Genomic DNA, 13,915 nt, shown 5'->3' with positions numbered 1-13,915 from the left:
GCTTCTAAACTTTGTGAATTGGCATTTAATAGCCAAATATCATATTAAAAGCAACATAACCTAATAATTATTTTTTTAAATGACATAAAATGAAAATAAATCTGCATTTCCACTATTTTTCTGACCAGATAGATATAGTGTAGTTTCGTGACAAAAATAATTTTGAGTCATGTCCTTTAAAAATAGGAAAGCACTATTTGTGGATGATGACATCTGTCCATCATCTATCTGTAGAACTTGTAACTACGAGTTTAACCACTATACCCATTGTTTTCTTTTATAAAGAAATACTTTGTTAACCATAATACATTGTATATGTGGCTGTTTATTACACAGGGAATTTTGGTGAGCTGTGTGTGTGGAAGTAAATAGATGAAGAGGCCAGATTTCTCCCCAGCCACCAAAAATCATCTGCATTTCAGATACATTTTCCTCCATATATGACAAGCAGAATCTTAGATTCAGGGAAAGAAACAAGCAAAGGTTGAGTGAAGATGACACAACACATAGAGAGAGTTAGTTTCTGCAAGGAGTCAAAAGCCAAACCACAAAGATAATTACCGGTTATGTGATGATATTGTTTGTCCTTTGCTCCATTAAATTGCCTTCTGATGTCCACAGCTCACTGAAAATACCAATCAGTCACCTCTCCAAACGTTCCTCCTCAATGTTTGCTAGTGATAACTTGCTGTAGCCATACCTGAACCAAAATGACGGAGAGAAAATTTGGCTGCGGCCTACTTTTGAATATTTCCACTTCCCTTCTATTGACTTTAAGTGACTTTTGGAGCCATTGACAGCTAGTGCAGTACAATGTGTGAGTAAAAAAACTGATTATTTGGAAAAAATGTAAGACTTGCACAATCACTGCTGGACTCACCTTACATGGTTTGGGTGGTGATTTGTTTGGTTTCCAAGCTTCTGAACTCTTTCACGTATTTTACAAAAAAAAAAACAGAAAACCATCAATGACTATTGTTCTTTTTCTAAACTACAAAAATATTTGATAACAGGACTGAAGTGATTTTTTTTATAAACGGAGCAAAGAAAAAGTCAGATTTGTCCATCTTTAAAAGAAATGATTCATTCTGATTAAATCAAAGCAGAATATGAAAGGTTTTAAACATTAGATAGTATTCATGTTGCCTAGACAAAACGTTCTTGAGTGAAACATAGATATCAAATCAGGAACATACTGGCATCTATGCAAGCATTCATGTTTTTAGGACAACTGCAAGTTCATTTAGTCAAAATGAATATTGCACAATTCATTAATCAGATATCTTATTTGCATACCGACTGATAGTTAACGTGATACATGAGCTGACTGTGGACAAATCAGGAAAAGAGTGTCTAAACTAAAGTTATTTAAAAGTACAGTTTAAACTTTAAAGATAGGTTTCCTCATTTCACTCGCCGCATCCCTTTGGATTCCATTGCACTTTATTTGGTATAAGCTTCAACACTAAACTGATTAAATGGCTTGCCTTAGAAATGAGGCTTAAAATCATATAGTTTTTCCATGCAGCACAGAGCTTGATTTATACTTTTTGATTTTCTCCCACAGACTGAACAAACAGTCCTCTGCAGCAGCGGGTTTACTATATTACCACTGCACACAAGGACATTTTCTTAGTTTGAGCTAAAGCTTGTTGTGTTATTCTTATTTATCTATAGAACACTTTTTCATACAGTTAAGTGTAGCAAAATGTGATTTTGCAAAATTAAGCAAGAAACAAGCATGAAGTGTAGAACCGAGTGGTGTTCTGCAGTATCCTGTGAAAACTACATTTGTTTAGCTAAAAACTAACGAACTGTATTAAATAATCTTTGCTTTTGTTCTCAAAGGAATTTATAATTTATTATTAGCTAACATACAGTCATGTTATCAAGTTATTACAAGCTTAAAAAGCTTATTTTCTTATGAGAGGAGTAAATTATTTTGAAATCAAAATAAAATAATTGTTTGTATATCAGAAACCAGGACAATTATGCTGCCAACTGATTACCCTGGAAATGTTGTTAACTGCTGTGGCCTGCAGGGACACATCATCCGCTGATGGAAGGATAATACTCTTCAGCTGAGCAATTAATTTCTGCATTATAGTATAGAACTAAATCAGAAGTGTTTTTTTTTTTTAGCATTTTTTTCTTCTAAATGAGATAAAGCATTGCTGACACAAAAACAATCCGTTTCTTTGAGATAAAGAGAAAACTAAACAGGTTATTTTGACATGAGAAATAATAAAGCATTTATTTCGGCAAGACAACAAAATTAGACGTGGTATTTAATGGAGATAACTGGGAGATACGAGATGTTTCATGGAGATAAGATGAAGCAAGCTTGGTTTCCTCCAAATAAGAAAATGTCCCTCACTAGCTGATAAAGAAAGCTTTGTTTCTCTCAACAAGATGAAATGAGATGTTTTCTAGAGGTCACAGGAACATGTTCCCACGAGATAAAAACTAACAAGTTCATGTCAACTTAAATAAATGCAAGCTGCATTTTATTGGGAACACAACATAAATTTTGTTTTCTGGAAATAGAATAAGTTTTGCTATTTTGTCTTATTGGGTAACGCAACAAAATAAAAAAAAAATCAACAAAAGCTTTGTTCACCAGATATAGTATGAACCAGGCTGTGTGTTCTCAATTAAGACAATAATACACACATAATAAGAAATCACATCAGATTTCACAAATGCAACAAACAGAAACAATATTTCCAAACTTGGCTAATGCAACTGGATAGTAATTGGTCCAGATGGTGCTAATGCTGATGTTGACAGTAGACACTATATACCTTATATAAACACAGGCAACACATTAAATTCTGTATTTATCTGTAGATGGTAAAGAGTTTAAGTCTTGTATGGATGTCAGGGTGGAGCGTAATTAAAAACTGATCAAATGCGACTATATGGGCATTTTCGGGATCAGTCCTTGATTCTGCTGTTGTGTAAATCGTACAATCTTTAAATTGATAAATAATAAAACAAATCAAATATCGAACCTACGGTTTGGAGCAGATTTGCTTATCATGATGATGCACTAAAATATTTCTGGTTGCATTGCAGAAACTCTTCTCCAACCATGGTAGCGTTTTGTTTTTGTATTTATTTGTATATTGTGACATAAAGCCAAACTGCAATGGTAATCTGGTAATGATTTAAATGCATAATCTCAATTAGACTACTAAATGAAAACATATTTCATCAATTTGCCCAACTTGTTTGAAATCACAATATAATCAAATTTGTTGTACCGTGAAATTTACACTCTTTTTGCAACTCTACTTCCGCTTTGCCTCGGCTTAAAAAAAAAACAAGCTTTCATCTCCATGTCAGGCTTTAAAAACTGTATAAATGATGACTGCCAGCTGAAAGTTTTTAAATGTATGTAAAAGCTACTCTGAAACGCCAGCATATCATGGCATTTGTTTCATATTCCTCCAAGTATCGTAAAAAAAAAAATCAAATGCTGTAATTTTCAGCCCAGCATCTTCAGAAACCTGATCATTCATCGCACTAATGATCTGCAAAGAGCTAAAAACTCATAAAACTCAAGCCATATTAAAGCGTCGGTCATATATCTGTGTGCAATACCATTCTCTGTAAATGTTGCTCATGTTGTATTGTGACTACTAACTCAATACACTGTGACAAAATAAAGCAGTGCCTATAAAATCCAACTGGTTTTATTTCAGATTTTATTTTCCAGATGTATTTGCATTGCTTACTTATTCCCTTCACTGAATAAAATGGTGGCCTTAAGGTTTATGACAGATTTTTTTCATGTTTTGCTAATTTTGACATATAGAATTGAAACTTCATATGTTTCCAGAACTTGTACAAAAAACTAAGTGATGTTAAACCATCACCACCATTGATGCAAAAGAAAAAGATTCAACTCAAAAAGTATTCCCTTCTGCTTGGTGAGAAATCCAAGTACAGTGAGGTTTATTTATTTATATTTTTGTTCCCTGTACCATAGCAAGTACCAATTAGCATGTAGCCTTGAAGGAGGAAGGCAGAGGTGCTTGAAAGCAAGTGCTGATGAGTGGATGAAAATAAAGCCTACTGTCGTTTCCTGCTGCAACGTGATTACAGGGTACAAAGAAAAGGGTAGGTCAAAAGCTCCCTCTTCCTGTCTGGGGGTTGAGATAGCAGTGTTACACCTTTGGATCAGATGGATGCACACAGTCCATGTTCTCCTAAAAACTGGACGCCTGTGGTATAATTGGCTTCACATGTTGTTTTAAGAGACTGGAGGAAGTGTAGCTATGTCCCGTCCATTTCTTCTGCAGTTATGATGCCTGTTGTCAAACCTGATTTAATCTTTCCTGAAGTCTGACCAAAGAATTACACACAGGGAAGAGACATGTTGGAAACAGGAACATGATGTTTCTACAAATGGGCAGTGACAACAAGGGAAGAGTTAAGTGCTGCTGACCCTGAAAATAATAAATCAGCTTTTTCTGTTGAAGGGAGACTTGCTATCGGAATGGTTTGGGTCGAAGCAGAGTGACAGATTTTTACTGAAAAAAAAAAAAAAAAAAAAATCTGGACTTCAGTTAAGCGACGTTTAACTGAAGTCCTAAAAGGGGTGCAGGTTGTAATGTTTTTATCTTTTTGAATCTTTTTCAAAATCTCTATCTCACTATTTATTCAATGTCGCATACTGTTTTTATTTTAATTATGTAAAGCACTTTCTGCTGAAATGTGATATACAAATAAAATTTTATTGATTGATTGAAATAATCAGGATTAAAATGTTTTGTAAGAAAGCCTTGGGAGAGGTAACAGAACAATTTACAACAATCAAAGCATGTATACACATCAGGCTTTCCATCAAATACATCCATAGTCCTTCAAATGTCTTGTGTGAAGCTGTGCAGCATTATGGCGATTTCTCCATGCCTGGGATGTGTGCAACCAGATTTTGACATAGCATTCAAGTATTATAATTGTGGTACATGTTTCCACTTATTACACTTAATCGCTAAATATGATTAACTGCATTAAAAATGTATAAATTTGATGAATAATAAAATAAATTCCTTTTCTGTTGATCAATTCCTTTCCTTCACATTCCGCAGTAGTTTTAGAGAAAAAAAAGAGTCACGTTGCAAAATCTCCACTGCTAACTTATGTGCTAAAAGTCTGTAAAGACAAAAATTTTGCTCAGCTTTCATCCCAGAAGGATCTTTTATCGCCAGACTCTGTTGAAAGTCTGGCCTCCGTCTCAGGTGCGTTTCGACAAAATGATTAACACCACCGGTCGGAGTCCTCTGACATCCAGCTCCGTTACAGCTGAGGATGTGACCTTCAAGCCTGCAGAGGATTAGATGTGAATGAGGCTCTTTGGGCATCCAGAGGGTTTTCTCTTCACACCTGGCTGACGTCGATCAGGTCAAGCTGTTTGGAGAGAGGCTGATACTCCCTGTGATCATCTCAACTCCTTAAAAGTCACAGTTCTGGAGGGGGAAAAAGGCAAAATGCTGGAAAGCTTTTAGAAGGACTCCTCAGATTCTACGATTTCCCCTCATGCTGGGTAAAGAGCCTTTTTTAACGTAATGTGGAGCTGCATATCATCAGATATGTTTTAATTTTTTTCTTCTGTTTCATAGATGAAGAAACTGCCTTTGACTTACACACTAAAGCCCACAGGCTGCACAGAATGACTAACTCTGCTCTCATGGCTCAATGCTTTACCCTCTGGTCCTCTATCTCTGAGTAAATTACGTATGTTTGTGGGTTTTGCCCTACCTGCTGGTTGAAAGACTAGAATATAAACCTTGCCTATGACATACCAGTGACCTGTTTGTGGCATCTTCTCATCCTCAAACCAGTTTCTGATCCAAAATTCTTCCAGGAAAAACACCCCAAAACAAGCTGAACAGATGTTAATGACATCTAGCAAAGTTTGCAAACGTAACGAGATGCTCCTGATTTGTTCTCGTATGAATGATTTAGCTGACAGTTTATGCTTGAATGAAGACAAACAACAACATCCAAGGGCGCTCAACGTGGAGGGAAACTGAGCGGAAAAGTCGCAAGCTACGTGAATAAAGGATCTCAGACAATTTTCCTCTCGTGTTACTCCTCGTCATCTTCACCTTGCATTTGAAAAGGAAAGTGGCTGTCTGTCAACATCTGCTCTTTAGTAACGTCAGACAGCAACAAATAAAAAATTTCTGCAGCTCCCAGCCTGTCATTTTGGATTCTACAGCCAGTCTGAGTGAAATAGATTATATTTTCTTTAAAAGATCAAATAAAAACAGTTTGGTTTTTATTCTTCAATGTGGGTCAATGCAATTGGATTTTCTTGAATATTTTCTTATAATTGTTGCAAAATAGACTCCTACAGTCGTTCATATGCTCAACATCTAAATATACACATTCAATTTTAAAAACCAACCAAGCAGCTCTTGTTAAAGTGAAGTGGTTTAAAAACCTAAAAGGTAAACTTCAAAGACTGAAAATGATTGAGAAAAAAAACACCCAAAGTTCAAAGAGAAAGATCAAAAGACATTCAGAAAGCCTGAAAAAACTATCGATCAAAACCAGTTTAAAACGTCACAGAAAGGCTTGGAAGGAAAAGAGAAAGAAATGACATGTTTATCTAAACACTTTTTGACATTAAGACAAAGGTAAACGTGGCTGTGCAAAGGGTTATTATCACTGACTGGAAGGGAAAAGTGTTTGAGCTCCAGGAACGTCACACTGAGCAATAGATGTGAATTAAAGGCTGAAACAACACACGTCTTCACTTTAGGCCCTATTTACGTCGAGCTGTTAAGCCGCTTTTATTTTACTTATACAGTCAGGTTAAAAAGTCGATCCAAGGTGCTTCCAAAGGATTATGGAGGGAAAGTAACAGCTAGAATCTGCAGATCAAATCTTTTGATTGATGAATTGTCATCTTTAACAAAGCTGCAGCGTTGGTAGTTTGTTGATCCGGACAATAGAGGTGCATTCCCATCAGTCTCCAAAGTGTTATAAGGCCATTTCCAAATATTTAAAACCCGACATTGTAAAGATAGTAGAAAAAACATCAGACAGCTTCCAATCTTTGCAGGAATGTGTGTTCGAGTTCAGTCTCAGATGCTACAGGCATGAGTAACAGGTTAAATTATAAAGTTCGTGACAGGACAAGTAGAAGAGAACTGAACATGAATTGCATGCTCTCAAGGCTTGAAAGAGAAAGTCTCTTCTTCCTACAAATAACCTCATATCAGGCTTGTTTTGCAGCTAAAGTATTTGGGCATCGTGTAAGCCATTGAGTTGAGCAACAAATCCCCAGGTCTCTAAAGGTTTCTCGAGTCAAATGTAACGCTATATGCCCAACAAGGAACAAAGACTGGGTCAGTGGTCCCAAACGTAACAGCAAATATGTAACAGCATTGAGCAAACGATAATAAAGGTGTCACAGCCTTGAAATACAATGGTGGGACCTTAAGAGAACTGTGTAGGAATAAAAGGAAGCAAGAATAAAGAGGATATAAACATGCTCTGTGGGATCATCTTTATGGCTTTGATTCAGGCTGTAGACTCCAGTCCAGACTCCTTTGATTTCATCATCTCTACCAGGTCATAGGTTTCTTCCAGGTCCCGGCACTTCCTTGGAATGAACACCGAATATTTCTGTAAAGATCTGTACACAACTTCTCACCCTGACCTCACAGCGAGAGTGCATGCAGTCAGACTTGACCTTAGTTTGTTTCTGAACACAGGAGATTTCAACTGACAGGAGTAAAGATTTTTAGTTTGTCCTGCCTGGCTGCGCCCTGCTCTCAGGGTCAGACTCGCTGGCAGCTTTGTTCTTTTGGCATCAGCAGTTTAAACAAGGTCAATCAAAGCTCCTCAGCTTCAACTCAGCAGCTAATCAGCTGCTGCCCACCTCTTTTTAAAGTGCATGCAGATTAGAGACGTGGGGAGCCATTTGATGATTTTTGTTCCTGTCCAGTTTCACATAGCTTTCATCAGACTTCACGCAAAGTTGTGCACCGAAAAACATAGCATATTTTCAAACCCTAAAGCCGTTTTTTTTTTGTTACAAAAAAAAATGATCATCCACCACCTACAGAAAAGATGTTTCTCAGCAACCTAGCAAGGAGCAGTAGACATTAGCTGGAGGGCAAAGTGACCCAGCAGCACAACAACACATCTAAGTGTATTTTTGCAGAGCCAACAGAACAAACTCCCCATATGCCACACTGAGTCAGTGCTACGTATGAGTTTTATTTTTAAGAAAAGACGGAACAAGGAGAAAAAAAAAAACATCTGCAACTCTGAAGGTTTTCTGAAACTGGTGACACATTTTCCACTGACATCTTATTGCTTCTTAACCTTATATTGAAAACCTGGCTGATAACAATGTTTTTCTTACTCATTTATTTTCTACTAAATCTTCTATATGCTCTTTTGCATACAGACTAAACAACATTTTTTTTCCCCTGCGTTGTTGAACCATTTCAAGTAGCCTTTCAGTTATCGCCAATAAAGAAGGTAATCACTCCGAGGCAGCTAGGTTAAAACAGACTAGTAACAAGTTAGAAATTTGTTGTTTTTGTTCCGTTGTATTAAATCTGCAGATGGCAGTGGAACAACAGGGAGGAAGCAGGAGCTCGTTTTTTTTTTTTGTTGTTGTTTTTAACAAACTATCTACCTGTCAAAACATAGTGACAGTTTAAAATATATATATATGTGTAAATACAATTGCATAAAAGCTTTAATGGAGGAGTACAAAAACAGGCTTTGTTTCCTTTTAGTAGAAAAGTTGGAGTAGCAGTCAGTAAGACTCAGATATAGTTAAATATTTTACAGCACACTTTGCTTTGTGTAAAGCCCCTGACTCCACCCTTAGGCACTAAACCAAAAGCACTTGTTTTTAAGCCTCCTGAAGGATGATAAATCCCTTTTTATGCATCCTCACGTGTCTCCAGCTTTGGACCCTTTGAGGATTCCTAGCAGAGCCCTTCACCAGCTGAGCCTACCAAGATTTTTCTCTTCCAGATTATGAAATACGAGGAGTCTCCTGCCTTTGCATGCTACGCATGTGTTCTGAAAGAAATAAGGTCGTTATTCTGGTTTGACATGCATCTCAGGATGTAGAATTTGGATCTAAATGAGATTTTCTGCTATCTAAAACCTCAGCTCTCCTCTCACAGGATCTGTTGTACAAGTAGTTATCCACCCACACACGGAGATCAGGGAGATAAAGATAGACATGGGACATTTTCATGGAGACATTTACAATCTATCAACTTTAATAAATAATAGAGCTAATCTTAGCAGCCCTAGCAGAAATCTCTCTTGTTGCAGATCCATGAGGCACCCGGGGGGGGGGAGTGTGGCATGCCATTCGTTCACTGAAATGCATAATGAAAAATGTATGAGACATATATGTCCGTGGCAATACTTTACTTGATGGCCTTTGCCTTTTTAAAGAATGAAGAAGAAATGTACCATTTTTCCAGTCTCCCACCAAATGTTCTGCAGCGCTGCAAACCAGCAGTGTGGAGGCAATAGATTACACTAATTTCCTTCTACATTGAAGCCTTAGGTGCTGCTTAATTGGGGTGCTTATGTTGACAGAGTGAGGGATTGCCTCACTGAGCAAAATGTATTGACAAAACTCGACTGTGTGCAGGAAAGATAACCTGATGTTGTGGCAAAGAGTTCACCTAAAGATCAGAAGCTGGGCCCAAATAGAATATCGTTTGGGCCCAGACCAATCACAAGATCGTAATGGCATGTTTCTGTTTTACCGAAATATGCATTTAAACTGCCATAAACTCTAAACTTTAGATGTGTGGTAACAGCCTAATGTATTGTTTGGACCTTTTAACAGACTAAGTGGTAATTTATGAAGGAGACAAATAGCGCTGGTCAAAGTCCCAGTAACTTCTACATTGCTTACCCTGTAGACAATGTTGTACTTTATTTGACAAATGTACCTGAAGGACTTTCAGACTCTTGGCTGTTTAGTTGAACCTGCACAAACAAAACACCTAAACAGTTCAGGAAGTCTCAAGGTGAAAATCACCATGAAACTTTTGAGGCCCTCAACTGTTAAAACAGCTTGGTACAAAACAATCCAATTTGGGTTTGTTTTATAAAACATCATAGTGGCTCAAAATGGACCAATAGTCACGGTTGATTTGATCCAGTGGGATTTTACCCAGCATGCTGACTTTGGCTCGCTATCCCCAAAAATAGGTTAAATGGCCTAAGAACAGAGATAGATACAATGTCACATTGAGAAAAAAGTAGAGCAGTGGACGTTTAATAAGTAGTCAGACTAAGTCATGTTTGAGCAGGTTTTAATATTTAGCAACTCAAACCAAACTCAAAATCTTTCTGTTTATAGCACTATTAGTGGATAGGTTCTGGTTAGAATTTCACAAAAGACCCTTTTTAGGTTTGTCAATGGTTTCTTAGTTGAAATGTGTAAATATGTAAAAGAGTTCTGTCTAAAGAGCATAAACTTTGCATTTGACTTAAAGCAGTGGTCTCAAAGTGCATTCTTTTAACTTTTAGATGTGTCCCTTGTCGTACAAAATTGATTGAAATGGCAAAACTGCCCTTGAGGACTGGAGTTTGAGACCACCGCAGTGGAGACAAGTACTCGTCTGTGGTTTGTTCTTCCAGAAAAAGGCTGGCAATTTAATTCATAGCGGGATAACTCAATATATGTAGGATTATTTGAATGAATTATAGACGGGACAAAGTCTATTTTCCCATGCGACTTCCATTTCTTCTTGACAAAAGGTGTTTATCCAACCGTGTGACATGGAGAACAATGATGAGAACCAGATTCAGTGTTTCCTCTGGGATATTTTAATGTAGCACAGTGACAGGCTGAGTGTTTTCATTGTCAATCAAAGACCAATGAAGGTTGACTGAGCAATCATTTTGTGTCTGCAAGAAGAGTTCATCTTCTAATTCTATTCTGCAGGTTGGATTTTAACCACTGAAGCTCAAAGGCTGTCATTTCATTTTTAGCGAATGCTTCAGGAACGTGTCAAATACCGCTGATGATGATGCGACACCAGATTCGAGATTTGAAAGTAAAATCGGGAAGAATGTTCAAATGTTTATGTGTAGAAAGTTTTAAATCACGTTTATTTATTTATTTTTTTTCATATTTCGAATATCCATTACTTTATGATGGCTGATCACTTAAAATCTCGAAGTAATATGGTGATGGTTGTGGTTGTAATATGGCACAATGTGGATAGGGTGTGAATACTTTACCGAGGCTCTCTAGGGTTCATGTCAGTTCTTTCCTGTTTTGTAAAACCAGCAATTTTAGATCAATCAACTCGCCGCCTCACGGTTAAACACATAGAATATCAATCTGCACTCCTTCAGATGCCACATGATTTATTAATGCAACAAGCCTCGTTATTTAAGAAGCATATTGTGCAACACAATAGAAGCCGAGTCTCTCCAGGTTTGGAATCATCAATCCCCTTCAGGAGCAAAGTCTCAGTTATTCATGTCTAGCTGCAGGGGATGCCTTCAGGGACATGCAAGCAAAAGTAAACAGATTTTTAAGATAAATATACCAACAAAGACCCTTTTTAATCACAGATAACTCAGAGAATACCTCAACTGAGTGGAATGACTGATTTTCCATACACTATCCTTCTGGGTCTTCGATCTTATTTTTTCTATCAGTGGACCGAGAAGTTTGGCTTCCCTGATTTTTCCTGCAGTCTGTCCAATGAACTAAACATTTCTCAGATTCTCAATCATCCACATGGTTAAACAGATGTCTGCAATAAGATTAAATCCACTGGCATCATTTCAGAAATAAATTAAAAGGAGAGCAGATGTTTCATTTCTCAGCATGTGGGCGCTGCATTAATGGCCACAAATGCAGATTCAGCCACCAACATAAAACCTGAAATTAGTGAAAAGGTGAAAATGTTTGAATCATGACAGTTGTATGTTTTAAGCCTCCGTGCCTTTCTTGATTTACTTTTTAATATATATATATATATGTAATGGAATACGTATATTTTAATATAATTTCTCATTTATGCATTTTATACAAAGTATTTGCATCATTCATCAATAAAATATTGTTCTGTCAATATTCAGATAAATATTTAGTCAAAATCAACCGCTAAATAGTTGAAGTGAAAGAGCTTTTACATCTTGTAAAAGTACTTAGAGTTTTTACTGTGGATTCTTGTCCCATTTCACCATCTCCTGTCAGTTCTTCCTGTGGTAGTTGCTGTTCAGTCCAGATGTCCGGGGTTGTGAACCGGCCCCTGTTGGTGTTATCTACCTCAGGTGCTCCTTCCTGCTTCACCCATTTCAGAGTGTAATGGTGTTTCAGCTTGTCTCTCTAACGCTGTGTGTATCTCTTCCAATGTCCTTACCAACGGTGGACTCAGATCAGGAATGTATGTATGTGCACTGTAGCTGATGCTTAGCTCAAGTGGGTATTAGGACAAAAGTGAAAGTTAAGTTTCCTACTATCCTGGTTGCAACAAATGGGTAGCATTTGTTGCAACCATTTGTGTAAAAAGCTGGCATGTGCTCCTGTGTGTGAGTTCCTGTCGCTCATATGAACACAAGAGCTAAGCAAAGGGAAGGTTCCCTTTGCATGAATATGCTATGCAAACACATATGTGTTTAACCTTGCCTTTGCATAGTTAAGTTTTTGCATGAACTAAAAACTGGAGCATGCATCTATATTTTTAAGCGACTTTGTGAGAATGCTTCTTTTTAGTATTATTATTACTACACTGAATATAATTTTAGAGTTTTGTGCAATTTTTGTTCAGGTTGACTTAAAAAGTGAGCTGTTATTGTGACTGGTGAATTTTTCAAGCTGTGTAATTGTTAAGGATGTGCCAATATGAAACTTTATGAAACTTTGTGCCAATATCTGGGAGAATTGACCAGTATTGCTAAAATTGTTTATTTGATTACTCTATTAATAGAATATTTAATAAATGATGCTATTACTAAAATAATCATTTACAACAGACATAATCTGAATTAGTTTGAACTGTTTTGCAAAAAAGATTGGACAAAGATTTCAGTGTGCAAAAATAAAAGCAGGTGCAACTGCACTAGTTTTTTGTGGCCTATCCAAAGTCTGTGGTTGTAGCATCTGTGGTTGAAGGAGCTAGGTAGCACTTTTAATGTGACATGTAGGACTACAAAAAAAAGCAAAGCTTATGAATGAGTTTGGTGATGATCACCTGCCTCTGTTCTGTTTTCTTTTTTTTATTTTTAGTTGCTTGTTCACAACACTTTAGACTTGCGACGTGTCTGCAAAGAAGTAACATGCGATTTGTTTTCAGATGGTCTCCATGAAAAGTTTAAAATAAGAATACGCTGGGCTGACTTTCTTAGACAGTTCAAGGGGCGAACATGGATCGATTCATGATGCGAAGCAAATCTTTATTTGTACAAGGCTACAAATAAAGAGACACAGCAGCCTCATTGTGTTCCTGTGACGAAACAGGCTTTGAAAACAGCTTGTTGTTGACATTCAAACATCTGCCAATCAGTGAGAGAGGAGAAACCCTGGTTAAAAAAAAAAAATGGACTCCTGCAGTAAAACTGATGTGTTGTGTCAGATGTGTTGAATTACTTTCATTCTCCTGATCACAGAAATCTCAGTTTCCATGGAAGCAGACCAGACAGCCACACTGACCATGAATAGCATACTCAGTGAGCTGCAGTCGGGTCAGAACCGGCTTCCTGCGTCAATGTGTGCAGCAGACATGATGTGCTGATGATTCACAGTCAGGTGGAAAAATATTTGCTTGGATAAAATTGGTTTTACAGAAATAATCTTAGAGATTCAAGAGCTATTTCTTTCTTTTTTATTTCTCAGAAGTGAAAACGCAGCGTGGATCTGCGTCATGAAAGAGAAGCTTGA

The sequence above is a fragment of the Poecilia mexicana genome, unplaced genomic scaffold (genome assembly GCF_051168715.1).
Source record: "Poecilia mexicana isolate PSO_F unplaced genomic scaffold, ASM5116871v1 scaffold_22, whole genome shotgun sequence".
Lineage (NCBI taxonomy): Eukaryota > Metazoa > Chordata > Actinopteri > Cyprinodontiformes > Poeciliidae > Poecilia > Poecilia mexicana.
Note: the sequence above shows the minus strand (reverse complement) of the source record.